We start from the raw sequence: 9,755 nt of genomic DNA, 5'->3' as shown, positions 1-9,755 counted from the left end.
CACCGGATAACTCGTTGCTTTTGTTTTCCCAACACTACGAAACCGACTCCATGTTCAGCTTTCTTACTGCCACTGTAGTAGATGTGGTACTTAAAAGAAGTGCCTGCAATAGGGTCTACTGCACGGAACTCCCTTTCTCCGGAATTTGGCCACCGAACTTCCTGAATAGCAGCGATCTCCACTCCGAGTTGATGCAGCTCTCGAGCAAGCAAGCCAGCCCGTGCCGGTTCATGGAGAGTTCGGACATTCCAGGTACCAAGTTTCCAATCGTTATCCCTTAATCGTTTCCTTGTCCCTTGCCGTGTCCTATACCGATTGTTCCGTCCTGAATTCCTTTGTTCGTTGTTCGTGGTAATTGAGTTTTCGGTATACTACCTCACCGGGGTCGCGATACCTACATCCCGCTGATGGGTCTGCCATCTTAGGTATAGCTTGCGGGATACAGCATTTCATATTCAGCCGCCCGTTACGAGACAGACGCTGTGTGAGCCGCCCCTCACCTGGAGAACAGGCGCTCTAGTTCGCACCTCCTAGCTTAGCTGCTTCAGTAAGTACGTGAAGCATTTCCGGGTAAGGCCATCGACCGTCATCATTTGACTTAGATCTGCGTGGAGGCGCCAGGTGGGAGCTTGAGAGAGCCAGAGCTATGTTTGACGCTCCTTCCAGGTAACTCTCTCCATTTCATACCCAGTGACATCATATGTTACCATAATATGTGAAAATTTATATACCGCTAAAATACCCAATTATTTGCAATTCTATTTTGCGTAGTTTTTATAACACGCAACTAAATACTCCTGAATATATGATTAAGATATAATCAAATATTGCAGTCGTCTATACTGCTTTATAATTCACAGTCATGAATTGTATACGAAGACACGCACGACTGCAAAACAACTTATTGTTTACTTCGATTTGACATACTCTAATCATTATACAATTCCAATTTGAAATTGACATGAAAACGATTTAATGTGAACTTTCTATTACGATTTTGTGTTATCTGGGTACCTTAGCAACTTTGTAATGCCTTCCCAGTAGACCATTTCAGGGCTGGAAGCAACCTGGCCAACTAAAAATAGTGACTTTAGTGACCAAAATTTGAAAAATAGTGACCTAAAAGTGACCTAAAGTTTTAGAAAAAATAACTTAGATTAAGTTATTCACGCAGTATATAATGTTGAAAACAACTGAAAATAGTCAGTTTGCCCTTTCTAAATTTTTAAATTTCATTACCTCTTCTTTTTAACAAATTTTCGCCTAGTTTACTTCGAGATTTGACGCTGGTTTAACAAGTCAATCGTCGTATGTTCGAATCTCGCCTAGCCTAGTGCTGCTAGATAGAGTCATTAGGATTTTTGCACTAGCCCCGTAACTTTCCTGTACTCTAGCAGCCGGCTGCGAAATCTGTCGATGAAGAAGAGTTAAGTCTTAGAAAGACGTTTAAGCCCAGGTTTTTTTGCATTATAACATCATGTGATCTAATGTACTGCTTCAGAACTGCAACACGCTCAAACAAAGCTTGTACCTACTAGTGGAACATCCGCTGTCATGTTTTTCGGTCGGATCGCTTTTTGAATTTTGATAAATTAACCTCACTAAGTTCTACATAATTTTTATGCACTCAAGATTTACTAATACGCTCGCAACTGCTCGTTCGCAACGTCCACTAAGCCACGTAAACTCAGTAAATCGGTACTGGATTCCTGGTCATGACGGCATAGAAGGAATTGAACTTGCAGGTTAATAGAGCAAATAGTGGAATTTTTTAATTGTTCGAGTTAAAAAAATGTTGGTGTTCTATTGCAAGACTTTATTTTTATGATGATTTATGATGATGATTATTACTTTCAGATTGCAGTTTAGCAAAGTTGAATTTCTAGAGTCACATTATGCTTAGCGATTCATCTCTCATTCCAGAATAGGTTTTAATGGAAAAATTTCCAGCAATTGATAAAGCACTTTCCGCTTCCATCGAAATTTGACGAATGATAGCAAGCGCGTTAAATATTATGGTTAAGCATTTTTCTTCTATCCCTTCTTAAAAAGGAAAATTCACTTTTGATTGTTTCAAAAGAGGTGTTTTTATTACATTCAATCAATGCTAGTAGAATGAGTACTTTGCGTTCACCCAGCCTTTTCGAGTTCTGCGATCATCGGCAGTCTGGATCAATCATACCGTCATCTTATTCGTCATTAACCATTCGCAGGTACAGGCACTTTTCAGTTATCAATCCCACAAATGTAAGGAGCATTTATTTGCATTAAGATTTCGTCAACTTGTTTGTTCTTAAAGTACCTCTCGAAGAGTAAAAAATATTTTGAAGTCTTTACTTACAGTCTTTACTTAAAGGCACAATTGATCCAGAAAACGAAAAGGTCATCGTATTTCGATTGTTTTCCCTCAAATCGTTCTTTGGCAGCTTTGAATAATTCGAAAACGATAATTGAATATCAAGTGGTTCCAACATTTGTCTCAGAATGGAATTCAGAATTAATAAATTTTCGTTAAGAACAATTTTCGCCAAATTTCCGACAAGTTCAAATTTCCAACATTTTTCCCTATTTTCCGAGTGTGGTCACCCTTTTTATTAGTTACGAGTCATGATACATACCATCAAGACGTATCAAGGGGCATAGTTAGAAAATTTTCCTAGGAAAGTCATACAAAAAAAATCGGATATAGCCTAACCGTGAGGATTTGGAATTATTTTCCACGTTCCTCCAAAGAAAATAGATGTTAAAACTTAGCCTCCTACCCGTCCCCTTCGAGGTATGTTGTATGTTCGAAACTCGATCTTTTCGACACGCGGTGAGGGTCGAGACGAGTTGATTGCTTATCATGTATGCTTTTTACATCACTCTTGAGGTGGGATCCGTCAAGCGAGTATCGAAACGAGAAGCTCGATTTTCAGAAGAAGTAGTCAATTCCTTAACTACGCAGATGACTTCAATATTATAGCCAAACACTGCAACGGCGGAGTACTTCTACGCAAAGCTAAAAGTGAAGACAATAAGGATTGGGCTGGAAATAAATGCGTCAAAGACCTAATGGTAGAAGCTCAAAGCAGATGAACGTGCGCTTTTCACGGACGGTAATCATTGACGAAGGCGGACCAGAAGTGGAAGATGAGTTCGTGTATTTGGGATCGCTGGTGGCCGCGGATAACAACACTAGTAAGCAGACCCAGCGCATTCAAGCAGGAAATCGAGCCTTCGCAAAACACTGCGATCACAACACAAGCCGCCGTACGAAGCCAACAATGTACAAACCGCTCATTAGACCAGTAGTTTTTATGGATTTGGCGATGCTCACGGAGAACATACGCGCCTTTGCTCTGTTCGAGAGGAAGGTACTGCGAACGATACTTGCCGGAGTACAAGCTGAAAGCGTATGAATAACGAACAACAGACACTGCTAAGGAAGATTACTATCGTATATCTAGCAAAAATTGATAAGTCACAGTGGACTGCACACACTTTTAACAGGACAGGAAATCATTTCTATTCAACAAGCCCACCGGGACCCAGAACAGAGGGGTCCTACGTGTGATAGAGCAGGACCAGGTCTAAATCGATTTGCGACATCTCTGAGACGCCTGGCGACCTGAAAAATTGGCGACGAGTAATTCAAGATCGAGTTGAACGATGACGACTGTTTGAAACAACACGAACCACCCGGATCAATGCTGCTGGCGATGACGACGACAACGAGGATCGTACAACCCTATAAATTCACCCATGCTATGAACAGCTTCCTGCGAAATTTCGAGTACCTATGTACATGTAGAACAAATTTTCTTCTGCGGGGGGGTTGGAATTAAGGATAGGTTTTCTGCATTGGCATTGGCATTGGGATTATACATTAGCGGTACTTAAGTGATACAAGACCAGGACCAGGTCTAAATCGATTTGCGACATCTCTGAGACGCCTGGCGACCTGAAAAATTGGCGACGAGTAATTCAAGATCGAGTTGAACGATGACGACTGTTTGAAACAACACGAACCACCCGGATCAATGCTGCTGGCGATGACGACGACAACGAGGATCGTACAACCCTATAAATTCACCCATGCTATGAACAGCTTCCTGCGAAATTTCGAGTACCTATGTACATGTAGAACAAATTTTCTTCTGCGGGGGGGTTGGAATTAAGGATAGGTTTTCTGCATTGGCATTGGCATTGGGATTATACATTAGCGGTACTTAAGTGATACAAGACCAGGACCAGGTCTAAATCGATTTGCGACATCTCTGAGACGCCTGGCGACCTGAAAAATTGGCGACGAGTAATTCAAGATCGAGTTGAACGATGACGACTGTTTGAAACAACACGAACCACCCGGATCAATGCTGCTGGCGATGACGACGACAACGAGGATCGTACAACCCTATAAATTCACCCATGCTATGAACAGCTTCCTGCGAAATTTCGAGTACCTATGTACATGTAGAACAAATTTTCTTCTGCGGGGGGGTTGGAATTAAGGATAGGTTTTCTGCATTGGCATTGGCATTGGGATTATACATTAGCGGTACTTAAGTGATACATTTACAAATATAACGTTGGCGTGTTTAAAGAAAAACGTTGATTTTATCGATATCTATTAGCTTGGAAAGCTGAGTTACAACGTGATCTCCAATAATTTAATTCCATAATATCTTCTTGGCTGGCCATACAAGCGGCTTACATATCCATCCTACTTTGGTTCGAAGCAGCACTCTAAGCTTAAAATGCTTAGAGTATACAGATAACATCCCGCGGAAATAAGAAACCATCAGGGATGGTTCGATCACTTTGACTCAATTTTGATTCATTTGACAGTAGCGTCGTAACCAAGCAAAATTTGGCAAATTGATATACGGGACATTTGTAGATAATAACTAGATCTACAATTTTGCTTAATAAAGTGTTGCTGTATCTTTTGTAGTTACGGTGCTACAATGCTAGTACCGCATTAGTAACTAAATGAACGTTCATTTAGTTACTAAAGAGGTACTAGCATTGTAGCGCCGTAACTATAAATGTTACAGCAACACTTTATTCTGCAAAATTATAAATAATAACGAGTTCTACAAATGTCTCATACATAACTTGGTCAAATTTTGCTCGGCTGAGACGGTAGTGTCAAATGAATCAAAATTGAGTCAAAGTGATCGAACCATCCCTGGAAACCATTATTCAAATTTTCAAATCCGAAAATTTCTAGCAGTTTCATTTAGCAGTAGCGAAAAATAGGATTATGCGCCCTGTTCTGTAAGTCACGTCCAGCAACATCTCAGTCACTGTCGAGTACAGGGAGAACGGACAGCAGAACGGCGCGATAAATAACTTAAACAAAGCAAACTCAGGTGTCACTAGCTTTGTAGCGATCGACTCGGTCGAGTGTTCTCGACAAAAATTGTGTCGCGTGTGACTTACAAAATACGGAAAGTGGACTATTCGAGCAAAGTGACACACGACGTGACTTACAGCACAGGCCCCTATGAAAATAGTGACTTTAGTGACTTTTTGATGAAAAAAAGTGACTTTAGTGACTTTTTGATCAAAAAAGTGACTTTTAAGAGACTAGCTTGAAAAAAGTGACCAAGTCACTAAAAAGTGACCAACTTCCAGCCCTGCCATTTGGTTTGTATATCTCGATTGCAGCTGAGAAATACGACATCATATCTGAACGAAAAAGTTATATTTCACGCCATATAAGAACATATCCAGCTTTTTACGAGCCATAATGGCAGACGTGTTCGTAATATTTGAACAGCATTTTTGACATTTCCCTAATACATCGCACGTTTTCTTTCCGTGAATTCCTCTAGTTTTATCGTGAACGCGCGGAAAGAAAACGTGCGATGTATTAGGGAAATGTCAAAAATGCTGTCCAAATATTACGAACACGTCCGCCATTATGGCTCGTAAAAAGCTGGATATTATCAAAGTGGAGGCGATATACGCACGAAAATTTTGACAACTATTTGTAATTCTATTTTGCGTAGTTTTTATCCCGCATTTTGCACTTTACTGGACACCGCAGTCTAAAAGTGCGACAATGTGAATGCTGTGTGTGAGAAAGAGAAAGAGTTACAACTGCAATCTTGCTGTTTTGTTTTGTCATATACATTGGCATTAGAGAAAATATCCTGGATTAATCCAGGTACAGCTGCAAAGCACAATATAACACGCAACTAAATACTCCTGAATATATGATTAAGATATAATCAAATATTCCACTATATTCTATAACCAGATAACACAAAATCGTAATAGAAAATTTACATTAAATCGTTTTCATGTCAATTCCACATTGGAATTGTATAATGATTAGAGTATGTCAAATCGAAGTGAACAATAAGTTGTTTTGCAGTCGTGCGTGTCTTCATATACAATTCATGACTGTGAATTATAAAGCAGGATAGACAATTGCAATATTTGATTATACCTTAATCATATATTCAGGAGTATTTAGTTGCGTGTTATAAAAACTGCGCAAAATAGAATTACAAATTGGTGTCAAAATTTTCGCACGTATATCGCCTCCACTTTGGTACATATATGTTCTTATATGGCGTGAAATATAACTTCCCAGTAAACCATTTGGTTTGTATATCTCGATTGCAACTGAGATATACAAAATCATATCAGAACGAAAAAGTTATATTTCACGCCATATAAGAACATATCCAGCTTTTTACGAGCCATAATGGCGGGCGTGCTCGTAATATTTGAACAGCATTTTTGACATTTCCCCAATACATCGCACGTTTTCTTTCCGCGTGTTCACGGTAAAACTAAAGGAATGTACGGAAAGAAAACGTGCGATGTATTAGGGAAATGTTAAAAATGCTGTTCAAATATTACGAACACGTCCGCCATTATGGCTCGTAAAAAGCTGGATATGTACCAAAGTGGAGGCGATATACGCGCGAAAGCTTTGACAATTATTTGTAATTCTATTTTGCGTAGTTTTTATAACACTGAATATATGATTAAGATATTTAATCAAATAATGCAATCGTCTATACTGCTTTATAATTCACAGTCATGAATTGTATATGAAGACACGCACGACTGCAAAACAACTTATTGTTCACTTCGATTGGACATACTCTAATCATTATACAATTCCAATGTGAAATTGACATGAAAACGATTTAATGTGAACTTTCTATTACGATTTTGTGTTATCTGGGTAGTTGATAATGTCGATAACTGACAAACTTTTGATGTCAGCCGAATAGAGGTTTTCCGTCAAAAATTTTTTTTTCACTAAATGTTCGGTTTTGACTCTTAGAAATGATACCCATATAAAACTTTCTTTATTAAAGCCTCTAACTACTGTAAAAATGAAAAACTAAAATACGTATATTTCAACCGGTCACTTCTCGGATGTCTTACATGCCTTTTTGTACCAGTGTCCTCTATTTTCACCACTTCGAAACCATTTGTGCCACTCTTTACTCTTGTGGCAAGCAACAAACGAAATGAAAAAGAAGGTAATCATCAAAGTAAATTGATATATACCAGGTATGTGACCATCGAGGGTTGCATTAGTGTGTGTAGAAAGAAGAAGAAATAGTTCTGAAATATGGTGGAACTTGCATGAAAATTAAAACTAAATTAATTGTAATTAATGAATGCAGCTATATTATTCCAGACAAATATTTGAACATTTACAATGAAATGTAAGGAATATATTTTAAAGTCATTTGCACTTGTAGCCTTCTTTATTATGCGTAAAAAATTTGAGAACATGGGTGACTAACTATTTCGATGTGCAATTGAAAAATGAATTAATGTTAATGTAATACTTCACGATCAATACGGTATACGGTTGCTTGAATTAAAACACGTTCCATCCAACATTTTGCTTGCATGATGCTCTTGAATATCTGCCTTTGATGTCTTCTTTTAAAAAATAGTTTTATTCGAATAGATGCTTGTGCTACTGCTTGAAAATCCTTAAGTTGAAGTCACTGTTCCAAGATGATACCTTTTTATCATAAATTTACCCGTCTCAACACTACGTAGAAAACCATAAAAAGTAATCTTAGATTGCTACAAAACGGTCTTAGAAGATAATTAACACTTTAAAAGCTTACCAGAAATCAGACGAAAAATATCGCGGGCGGATAACAATGTTGCTCATGCTGCTTATTAACAATCATGTCCGAGCATTTAAAAAAAAATCTTTTTTGTTTTACTACTTGTAGGAAAGCGATATAACGACATTTCTTTGAGACATCTTGATACCGCTCTGACGAAAAAATTTCCGCTTGCAATTTGGAATGTTGCACTTCATTGTATTCATGAAAATACATACTAGAAATAATGTTCTAAGCATAAACATAAAAGCTGTGAGAAAAAAAAGACAAATCTTGCGTATCCAACGATTTTTTTAAAAAATTAACTAGTTTTCCATACAAAATGCTCGAAATCTCAGAACTAGTGTAGATGTGTTAGTGCAAAGTGTATATGACAGCTCGCATTGTCATATACCTGGTATATATCAATTTACTTTGGGTAATCATTAGCTTTTCATTCGTTTTATCCTTTTCACTCTACCGCTGATACACATATGTCAAAAACTGTTATGCAATGCTGCCAGAAAATCTGAAAATTTTGATAAACAGTGCAGCCGAAACGAATTTTTTAAAACTCAACATTCGTGATTTGGTGAAAAGAAACTCAACATTCTTGCAATTTGCATTGTTTAAAAAATCGTAGTAAATTCTAGAGTCAACGAAAAAAATATATTTTTGCACCATTGTCACTCGTATTGGGAGTACTTTTGAGAAAAAATAAGAAAAGGAGGGGTATGATCTGACGGAAAACCTCTATTGCCGAATTTTTTCTGACATATACTGCCTCAAATACTGTGCTATATGCTATACTGTTCGCTGGTGCGGTCAGTTCTGGAATACTGTTCGTCTGTTTGGAACCCTAACTACAACAACAGCGCTGAAAGAATCGAGTCCGTTCAGCGTCGATTTCTTAGATTCGCCTTGCGAAAATTGCCATGCAGAAACCCGTTCCGTCTTCCCGGCTATGAAAGCCGCTGTCAACTGATCGATCTAGAACCTCTCCGTGTTCGTCGGGCTAGCTCCAGAGCACTGTTTATCGCGGATAGCTTCAAGGGAGAATTGACTGCCCCGCGCTGCTGGAACAAATTAACATAAATGTTCAACCACGAGCGTTGCGGAACAATGCAATGTTGAGATTGCCACCTCGTCGCACTAACTACAGTATGAACGGCGCTATCGGCGGTCTACAGCGGGCCTTTAATCAAGTATCGTCGTTATTCGACTTTCATCTGCCACGACGGATACTACAGGGCAGTTTCATTCGCTTTTTTCGGGAGAGGTAAACCTCGAAGATACAGTTATTTTAAAATCTGTTTGTATACGTTTGATAGAATCTTACTCAATTCGACTTGACTATTTTTATGTTAACCTGACAATCATTGGGGCCAAATCGAGCCCGTTGATTAATAATAATAAATAAATAAATAGAGGTTTTCCGTCAAAATTTTTTTTTCCACTAAATGTTCGGTTTTGACTCTTAGAAATGATACCCATATAAAACTTTCTTTATTAAAACCTCTAACTACTGTAAAAATGAAAAACTAAAATACGTATATTTCAACCCGTCACTTCTCGGATGTATTACATGCCTTTTTGTACCAGTGTCCTCTATTTTCACCACTTCGAAACCATTTATGCCACTCTTTACTCTTGTGGCAAGCAACGCACGAA

Source organism: Sabethes cyaneus, chromosome 3 (assembly GCF_943734655.1).
Source record: "Sabethes cyaneus chromosome 3, idSabCyanKW18_F2, whole genome shotgun sequence".
NCBI classification, from domain to species: domain Eukaryota; kingdom Metazoa; phylum Arthropoda; class Insecta; order Diptera; family Culicidae; genus Sabethes; species Sabethes cyaneus.
This window is presented reverse-complemented; position numbering follows the sequence as displayed.